This window comes from Dermacentor silvarum, chromosome 10 (assembly GCF_013339745.2).
Source record: "Dermacentor silvarum isolate Dsil-2018 chromosome 10, BIME_Dsil_1.4, whole genome shotgun sequence".
Taxonomy (NCBI): domain Eukaryota; kingdom Metazoa; phylum Arthropoda; class Arachnida; order Ixodida; family Ixodidae; genus Dermacentor; species Dermacentor silvarum.
Window position 1 is genome coordinate 142,137,185 of NC_051163.1, and position 10,359 is coordinate 142,147,543.

The 10,359-nt window shown below is 44.5% G+C and overlaps 2 non-coding genes across 2 annotated transcripts; one reads left to right on the forward strand and one right to left on the reverse strand.

Annotated features, from left to right (window-relative positions):
- Positions 1-7,955: 7,955 nt before the first annotated feature.
- Trnat-cgu (transfer RNA threonine (anticodon CGU)) lies at positions 7,956-8,027 on the reverse strand. The gene has a single exon. It is a non-coding gene; the product is annotated as a tRNA-Thr (tRNA).
- A 572-nt stretch (positions 8,028-8,599) lies between these two features.
- Trnat-cgu (transfer RNA threonine (anticodon CGU)) lies at positions 8,600-8,671 on the forward strand. Its single transcript has one exon. It is a non-coding gene; the product is annotated as a tRNA-Thr (tRNA).
- The last annotated feature ends 1,688 nt before the right edge of the window (positions 8,672-10,359 follow it).

Sequence of the window (10,359 nt, forward strand, 5' to 3'; positions counted from 1 at the left end):
CACAAACGTCTAGAATAAACCTACGCCGTTGCAACAAGTCAAACGCGGCGATCACACCATACTGCAGCCTTATAATCACTAGAAAAGGCACGCCAACATATACAAGCAACTTCGATGTCAAAATGAAAAGGATTACAAAGGGACATTATTCTTAACAAAATCATGATCCTCACTCGCATATCTTCGTTGTGTCCGTTGGTACGCAGTTGTCACGTTTTACTTGCGCTGCCCATTTCTTCCTTCGTTCAACGTCACCGGGGTAACAAAATACTCGCGGCTCTTTTGCGGTCGATTCAGTGCACATGAGCGACACAACAGCCCGTCATGTTTCGTTAACAAGCACGAACATCACATGGGACTACACAAAACACGAGCTCTCGCACCACAACGCTACAAAGAAAGCAAATTGAGCGCGCGTCCATTCAACTCGACAGCCGGCGCGAAAGAACCAACATGGCACCGAAAAGCCAGAGAGGCGGCGCCGGGCGGTTCAAAGGCTGTCCCCACCCTGTAAAGCGGCGCTGGCATCGAGGCACCCTAAGGCACCCTACCGATGATGATGATGATGATTTATTGGCATCCTCTTTGAAACGGGGCGGCGACAAATAGTCACCTAGCCTGCTTGATTTAATCAGGTATATTATACATGTTCTTTATCCATCATTTTTGTATACCTCTCAATATTTTTATTTTTCAAAAATTTACCTTGTACCGCTGCCTATGATTTTAAGAGATCAGGTCGTATCCATCTTTTCCCTGCTTTTTTTCCACCAGTACTCTAATCGTCTCTTGCTGATCTCTACGGCTGATCTGTTTATGTTTCCTTCCACTTTAAACCCAAGCGCTTCTGGGAGTTGCACGTTACCTACGGTTCTCGCTGGGTGGATCCCGTCGCATTCCATTAGGATGTGCTGAGTGGTCTCTGGATCTTTACTGCAGCATACACAGGTCTCATCTAGTTCCGAATATTTGTTCCGATATGTTTTCGTCCTTAGGCAACCGGCTCGAGCCTCAAATAGCAAGGCACTGCCCTTTGTGTTATCGTACAAATTTTCCCTTCTAATTTCTTTCTTCTCATTCGTGTAAATCTCCATTGTCCTTTTTATTTCCATTCTTTGCATCCAATTAACGGTCTCTATTTCTCTCACTTTCTTTCTGATGACCCCTGGTTGTCTATTTAAGTTTCGATTATTCTGTACTTCGTTGCCAACTTCCTTGACCTCTTCCTCCATTCTGTGTCCACGCTTTTCATGTAGAGATACTTGTGCACTTTAGCCGCCCATTTATTTTCATCCATGTTCCTGAGCCTTTCTTCAAAACAAATTTTGCTCTGTGCTTCTCTGACTTCAAAAGAGGCCCAACCCATGTCACCCTGCACCCTGCATTTGTCGTATTACCGTGTGCTCCCAAAGCCAACCGGCCTACTGATCTTTGGTTAACTTCCAAACCCGCCAATATATCCGATTTTAAGCATATAATGGCATTTGCAAATGTTAGCGCTGGCACCATTACTCCTTTCCAGATTCCACGCACCACCTCATACTTATTGTGACCCCATATTGCTCTGTGTTTCATTATTGCTGCATTCCGCTTCCCCTTTATTTTCAGATTATCTTGGTGGTTGCTTGAGTAATTCTTCCCTTCGTTGATCTGTACGCCAAGGTACTTATATTGCTTCACTATGGGTATTACTTGCTGTTGAATTGACACCACGAAGTTACTCGTGTGTTCATTAAAGGTCATAATCCGTGATTTCTCTGTGCTAAACTTAAGCCCTAGATTTGTCGCTGCGTTTTCACAGATATTCGCAAGTATCTGTAAATCTTTTTTATTGTCCGCTAGTAGCACAATGTCGTCTGCGTACATCAGTCCAGGGACCTTCTGTTGCACCATTTGTCCATTACGCATTTAGGATAAATCGAAACCTAATTCGCTGTTTTCCAGTCGTCTTTCTATACCCTTGACGTAAAGCGTGAACAACAATGGTGACAGAGGGCATCCTTGCTTCAATCCTTGGTGAATTCCCACCATTTCATTTCCTTTTCGGCCTTCCCATACCACTTGTACTTGGTTGTCTCGATATATCTCCTTTAGCAGCTCCACGAAATCGTCATCTATGCCTTCGTATTGAAGAATATCCCACAACAATTCCCTGTCTACGTTGTCATAAGCTCCTTTAATATCTAGAAATGCTATCCATAAAGGTCTTTTCTGAGCTACTGAAATCTCTATGCACTGAGTTAGTACAAACATATTGTCTTCTAAGCGTCTGCCTGGCCTGAACCCATTCTGTAGTTCCCCCAATACATCGTTTTCCTCCACCCACTTCGACAGTTCTAATTTTATGGCTTGCATTGCCATTCTATATATCACTGACGTTACTGTAACTGGCCTGTACGAGCTCGTGTTATCCTTATCTCCTTTGCCTTTGTAGATGAGATTCATCTTGCTTTCACGCCATCCATCGGGAATATTCTTTGTTCTAATCACTTGCTCTATGGCATTAGTCAGCAGTGCCTTGCTTTTTGGACCGAGGTTTTTGATTAGCTGTATTGGGATTTCATCGGGTCCAGCTGCCGTGTCGTTAGGGACATTTTCTGCTGCCTTTTTCCAATAAAAGCTTTCTATGCTAAATTTTGATCTCTCAGGCCTCTCTGTTGTTGCTGGATCTGTTGTCTGAACTACGCTTTTGCTCGTGCCGAAGTTATGCCTGATAACGTCTGTGATGTACCGCAGCGCATCATCGCCTTCGTAGATGTTACCGTTTTCAACCCTTAAAGCCGTTTGCGAGTTTATAGTTGGAGCTCCGAGTGCTTTTATATGGTTCCAGAATCTTTTTGGGGCGCCTTTGTCTGTTTTGTGAATGTTATGCACCCAACGTTCACTTGCGCATTTAATTTTCTCTTGCACGAGCTCACTCGCAACCCTTTTCTTTTCTCGGTATGTATTCCATCTAAGGAGCACCTCTTCTTCTTGTAATCCCAACATTTTGGCTTCTCTATGAGCCCTAGATGCCTCTTTCCGCTCTTCTATAGCTTGTTTTATTTATTTGTTCCACCACTTGCGTGGTTTCCTCTTGCCAATCCAACAATTGTTTTGCCGTGTCCGCCTTATTTCATGCTGCATAACCTCCACCAGTTCCTTATGTTCCCAGACTGCTGTAGGAAAAGCCTCAATTTTCTTCTCTATGTTGTTTGCGATCTCTGTTATTTGCTCGTCATTCATTTTAAAAACTCTGAGGCTATTGGTTCATGTTCAGCGCTGGTATCTCGCCCAAACTTTAATGCTAAACGTCTATGATCACTTCCCAGGCTATTTTTTCCATTTTCGTCTATTATCATTTGGTCTAGTTGTTCGTACACCATTTCTGAGACTAAGGCGTAGTCGATACATGACTGCCTGTTACCTGTCCATGACACTTATTCTCCCTGTTAACTACTATAAGGTTCTGTTCATCACACAGATCCAGCACTAGAGAGCCGTTGTAATCAGTATATCCGTCTAAATCGTCCATGTGCGCGTTCATATCTCCCACTAATATCACCTGGCCCGATTTACTGAACTCATTAATATCGCTTCATATGCAATCAACCAATTCCTTATTTTTTTCTCTGCTATCACTACCTGTTCATAGGTAAGCTACTCCCAGCCACGTCTTTTTACCTTGCCATGTCCCACTAATCCATAAATGCTCTTTACATGTCTCGTTTACCCTTCGCCACTTCAGACCTCGCCTAATTAGTACGCCTCCGCCTTTCCTTGACCCGGTAATTCTGTTGCACCCTTCCCATACAAAGTTGTCAATAACAGGCGGCTGCTCCAAATCTCGTAGATGCGTTTCGGTCAAGGCGTACACGCTAATCGCTTCATCATTCAATTGCGTTGGAATTTCCAGCCATTTTTCCTGCTTGCGACCACCCTGCATGTTAATGTAGCAAATTTTGCCTTCTCTATTCTTATCCTTTCGGCATCTTTTCCTGACTGCTGGTCTCCTAATTCTGCCATTTACTGCTGTTTCGCTATGTTCAATACTTAATCCTGCTTCCTGATTACCTGGGGCCCGCCTAAAAAAGCTACAGCTCGTGCCGCGAATCGACGTCCGACCGGTGTTGCTACACTTTCACTAAAATGTATCCCGTCACGCACAAAAGCGTCTTCGCGGCCTGCTTGGCGCACTCTTCGGTTGATGTCAATGACCGTAAAATTCATTGCTTTAGCTAGAGTCCAAATTTCCATGTTTACTGCAAGAACTGCCCTTTCAATTTCATAACCCTGCCTTTCAACCTCTGGCACCGTGCACACCGCGATTTGTACTTCCTTTGAAACATTCCGCAGGTCGGTGACCCCTTTGGCTATTTGCTTTGTGATCCCTGTTCCCTGTCCGTGCAGTACGTCAATCACTCCACCCATTATCACCACTAGGTGTTTCTCCTCCATTGTGTCCCACATGCGTTCCTTGGCCTTCGCTATCACCTCTCTAATCGGCTTTCCCGGAAGCGCGCTAACCTGGACTTGTTCGCCTGCACCTACCCTCTCTGTTATCGCCGGTTCTACTTTACGCATGTTGGAATCCCCAACAAAGACAACTCGACGCTTTCCTTTCCCCTCACCGCCGAAAGCTGCCCCCGAAGTCACAATGCCCTCCCCTCCTTTCTTATCCTTGCCCTTGGCTTTGTTTTCTTCCCCGGCCGCGTCAGTGGTATCCCCTTTGTGACTATCACTGACGTCTCCGCCACTGCTTCCCGGCGTGGCGGGTTCGGCTGTCTCTGCACTCGCATCGGAGCCAGCTCCGTTCGCAGTGCTCGCCTCGATGCGTTCATCATTGCTTTGCAGAATGGTGGCGCTCAGCTGGATTTCTGCGTTAGCTTGCTTTTCTTCTGCCTCCTTCCAGTGCTTCTGCTCGATTTTAAGTTCCTTTTCTAGCTTTCCAACCCGCTTAGCTAACTTATCCTTGTCTTGCTCTAGGCGGTCTAGCCGCGACCCTAGCACACACATCCTACAGATAAAATCTGCACCATTCGCTTCGCGTGCTGATTTAAACCGCGTTTCTTCCAGCGCGTAGGAACGCTCGCACTCAGAACAACGCACGCGTGGGTTCCCCCTAGTACCAACCATCATCTCGTACTAACAAGGCGTAGATGTGGCAAAAAAGCTATTATTCTTTACCTACTTTTATCTAAGCGAGAAGACCAAGAAAGTGAAAAAGCATTAAAATAATTAATAAAGATTGCTTGGCTAAGCTAACCCTCCTAAAAAAGAAACCAAAAAGTGAAATATAAAATAACAAAACTTATCTCTTTGGCACGCTGCTCCTGCTGCGCTGAAATGGCACCTCAACTCGACACGTCCGCTCCTGTCGGCTACACTCGTGATAGTGAAGCCGCCGCGCCCCCGCGTACAGCGCCCCTTGCGGCACCGGCGTGCTTTGAGGACCGGTTTCCGCGGCCGCTTTTCACACCTCCAAATTCTAGGCACCCTAACCTCGGCAAGCCAACCTCCTCTGAAGCCGCCCTTGACTCTCTCAGGGGCCCCGTGCGCGGTGCCTTTTGGGTAGGAATAGGCCCACAAGGTTGCCGGAGCATTTGTTTGGTACGTGGTAACTTTTAGTGGCGCCTGCCGTCACAGGCTTGGAGGCCCGTATGCGGGTGGTGGTTTTCTGCTACTGCGCGCGTCGTTCTTCGCTTCAAATGCGATGCCTTGAAACAGGATCTCGCTGAACTCGTCCTCCCAACCCCTTTTTAAGCCAGTTTGCCATGGTGACATTATCAAAAGGACTCGTGATACGTAAAATAAGCAGTGAAAGATTGGGGCGCCTGACTCGTGAAGACAGAAAATTTTCAAGGCGTCACTTGCGCTTACCACCGCGATTAGTGGAGTTGCCAGCGCTCGCGGCTCGAAACCCGTCCAGACGCCCGAGTGTGGTCTATTTTTCCCACGTACTCAAGTTTCGTCAAATCATCCATAGTGTACCTTACGCTGTGGTGCGTATTATCTTGCCGATTTTCGTCCCGCTGTCTTGCACCTAGAAATAAACGAGATGCTTTGAGGGACGCTTTTTTGTCACATTTTCGTGTAATAAAAGGCTGGTGTGCGTGTTTTATTTTGAGATAAATAATTTTTTGTCACGCTCTCTTGCACCTAGGAAGAAACGAGAAGCTTTGAGGGACACTTTTCTGTCGCATTTTCGCTTAATAAAAGGCTCTGGTGTGCGTGTTTTATTTTGAGAGAAATAAATAGCAATTGCCTGCATTCTAAACGCCGAAATCGTCGCCGTTTATTCAGATTTACGTGCACTATTTTGCAAGATTGTGTGGTGCGACGATGCTGTTGAGACGCGCCTCGGGGATATATTTTTGTTATATAATAAAGCAAATGGACAGAATTTGTGCATTATCTAGAGTTTATTCAGCTGTTTTTGAATGCGAGTATAGCTCCACAGCATAATTATGTCCTAGAGTCAAACACTGCCAGGGGGACCCTTGTTCCATCTGCTAGTGTGAAATGGCATGAAAACTGAATACATACCGGCAAGGTAAAATGGCAGCATTCATTTGCACTTGTGCATTCATTGTGTTGCTGGTGTGCTTGTACTATGGAAAGCACATTTTTATGACAACAGTAATTGTTTCATTCTTTATTCAATGTTTATTGCACCTATAGAAGCCAGAAGATTTTACACAAATACAGAAGGAAGCCACATTTATAATTTAAATGAAGTACATTGCAAAGATAATACACAAAAGAAAATTATAAACAGCAAGTAGGAATACTTATTGTGCCACTGCTCTTCGGTATCAGTATTAGCATACTTGTATGCCACAGGGCATTTGTATAATAATGTTATACAAAGTAAACTATATCAGACGTAGTATTGATACCTGCAATAAAACTGGTCAATATGGGATCAGCTGACCTTGAATTTAGCTGCAGTTTTGCTTACAATGCCTTGTATGCAACGCCTTCAATACAGGGCTATAATTGTATATTTATATATGCACTGTCCTCACAAATATCGAAAGGCTTCAGCGATTGTGCTTGTTAGAAAAGTAAGCAATACATATGCAGAAATAAAAAAAAGAGTGGTAGTTCACAAAGTCAAAGTTGAAAGAATTGATGTGAGGTTATACTCACAAACTAAGTATGTCAACATTAAAATACAATGCATTTTGCTGCAAGTAAAATAAACAACAAAGCTTATGTTGTATCACATGCCTACAAAACAGTTAGCACCGTCGAAGCTGAGCCAACACACCACAAAGTTAAGAGGCGACGGCTCTTAATTGTTCTGCATTGTGAACCTCAAATGAATGAGTATGTCACGGTATTTAAAACACTAATTGAGTCGCATACACCAAATGTTTGTGGTTACAGTGAATCTGGCATCATAAAAGGCTGTTGTAAAGCAAGTGAACAGAGTGAGCACATTAAATTATTTCAAAAATAGTAAAACCAACAGTATTTATTACAGGTGACAGTGTTAAATTTCCACAAAGGTCAGGTAAAAGACATACAGGATAAACATTAAAAAACACTGTCATCCTCAAGAGTATACTTAACTCACACATAATCCATTGAGAACATTCACAGCATGTCCATGTCATCACACAGTTTGCTCTAGTGAAAGGTAGGCCAGCTAACCTACCGTCATTGTCCACACTGTTTAGCTTGGGCGGAGCAGAACAATTGTTTAAGCATAATTTGCACGCAGGTGATTCAAGCTACAGCATTCAGGAAGACAACAAACATGTACTTGCAGAATTTACAATAAGGTATCACATTTTCCCTCTATAAATGTTTGACATCTGCATACAACGCTCTTGAACAATATATGCACTTTACAAGAGAAGCCAACAAACATTGACACCAAGAACAACATAGGGGAAATTACTTGCACACACTAATTGAATTAAAGAAATGATAAATTAATGGAAATGAAAACGGATGAAAAAACAACTGTCCGCAGGTGGGGAACGAACCCACGTCTTCGCATTACGCGTGCGATGCTCTCACCATTGAGCTACCGCGGAACCGTTTTCCCATCCGCTTTCTGGGGTATTTATGTTTTAAAACTAGAACTAACTCTGGGAGTGTTAGCCAGCGCCACCACTCACAAGCCTAGGGGTGGATGTGGAACATCCTTTCTGCCGCAGGCGTCACGAGCACGTGATCTTTTTGGGTGATGGCAACTGGTCAATAAACCCACATATGCTCCCTGAAGGCATCAATGTTGCCGGATTCGAGCCCTCGTTATGTAATGAACGAGAAGAAAGGGAACCGAGGGGCCCGATTTTATCTTGGTGTCAATGTTTGTTGGCTTCTTATGATACGATTAATAAAAATCGGGCCCCTCGGTTCCTTTTCTTCTCGTTCATTACATAACGAGGGCTCGGATCCGGCAACATTGATGCCTTCAGGGAGCATATGTGGGTTTATTGACCAGTTGCCATCACCCAAAAAGATCACGTGCTCGTGACGCCTGCGGCAGAAAGGATGTTCCACATCCGCCCCTAGGCTTGTGAGTGGTGGCGCTGGCTAACACTCCCAGAGTTAGTTCTAGTTGTAAAACATATATACCCCAGAAAGCGGATGGGAAAACGGTTCCGCGGTAGCTCAATGGTGAGAGCATCGCACGCGTAATGCGAAGACGTGGGTTCGTTCCCCACCTGCGGACAGTTGTTTTTTCATCCGTTTTCCTTTCCATTAATTTATCATTTCTTTAATTCAATTAGTGTGTGCAAGGAATTTCCCCTATGTTGTTCTTGGTGTCAATGTTTGTTGGCTTCTTATGATACGATTAATAAAAATCGGGCCCCTCGGTTCCCTTTCTTCTCGTTCATGCACTTTACAAAGTCACTCAAAAAACAAATGCCTTAACATAAAACCTGGTGGGACAGCTGAAGTTGATGGATAACGGAATTAATTGTGTGGGCCTTCATGAACATAATTCACCCACGAGGAAACTTGTGTAGCAATTCTTCCTGTACTGCGAGCCGCAGACACCCAAGCTCAGACAGCCTGCCTGGGTCAGCAGAGTGACCATGATCCTGTAAAATTGATTCTGTGAGTGGTTCACTGGCTGTACGGCTTCTCTGAGAGGCAGTGAGAGTAATTACATCGATGGAGGATGGTTTTTCAGAGGAGCGTACGAAGAGAATTTCGATGTGTTCCAATAGAAAGCAATTTCCGCCATCAATGTCCTTGACCTCATTGCGAACTATCAGACGCTTCAATGCTGCTGCAAACTGCTTTGCTCTTGGGTTGTCATTGCAGCCCCCAAATGATTTTATTGCAGCAAAAAGTAACTCAAGGTGGTCCTGACTGGGCTTGGAAGTCGGAAGATATGCCAATAAGCCATTTTCCGTAACCAAATGGTTGTATAGATGGTTGTCTAAGCGCACCACAAAGCGAATGGAGCCTTTCTTTTGGATGGTTCCTGTCATTAGTTTACCAGCTGCAGACTACCTAAGCGAGCAAAAGTAGGCCATCAGTTCTTTGACATACGCAGTGACAGGAACCACATTTTCCGGACACAGCGGTCTTTTCTATTCTTCTTGCCTTGGATGTCTTAAATTTAAAATGTCAAATGCGTTGTTGACATGTCTGATAAACTCTTCGGTTGGCAAGGAATTTGAAAATATTGACGTTTTTTGAGCTCTGCAGCCACTAAGAGCATCTGCTACCGATTGACTAAACGCTTGAGCCAACAATGAGACTTTCATGGGCTGGTTTTTCCAGTTAATATGTGCGTGTCTAAGTTTGTTTGCCAAATGTAGGCCCTCTGTGTACTGGATTTCATGCAGCTCATCAATGTGTTTCAACAATATGAACTGTTTGTTCGTATCACAATAGCCTTTTTATCAAACAGGGTGTGCCACAGTAGCTTCAACATGTGACAGGGATCCAACATGGCAAAGAGAAGCTTTTTTTGTCACTGGATGCGGAAAAGAAGCATCCAGCTCAGTCAGGTCCATCTTGCAGCCAAGGCTGTGCAGCAATGACAAATTCGCTGCAGCGCCATCGCAGGTGCACACCTTGTGTGACCTTTTTCGTGAGTGAAGCTAGCAGCTTGCAGCACCAAATTGCGCCTATGCACCACCAAGGCCATGCACTAGAAAGTAGACAATCGGCAGCTTCCATCTGCCATTGATTGCAACAAGCATTAAAACAAGTGCATCTTTGGCAACTGGAAAGCTGTCATCATTGACATCAATGCCCATGTCAACATATCCATGGTAGCTTTTTCCATCACACCACTTCTCTGAATGGCCATATCATCCACAACCAGATTGCATAATGTGAAGGGCCGTGCTTTACTTTCATAGCCAATGCAGTCATTGCCCCTTTTGAAAAGCCAGCAGC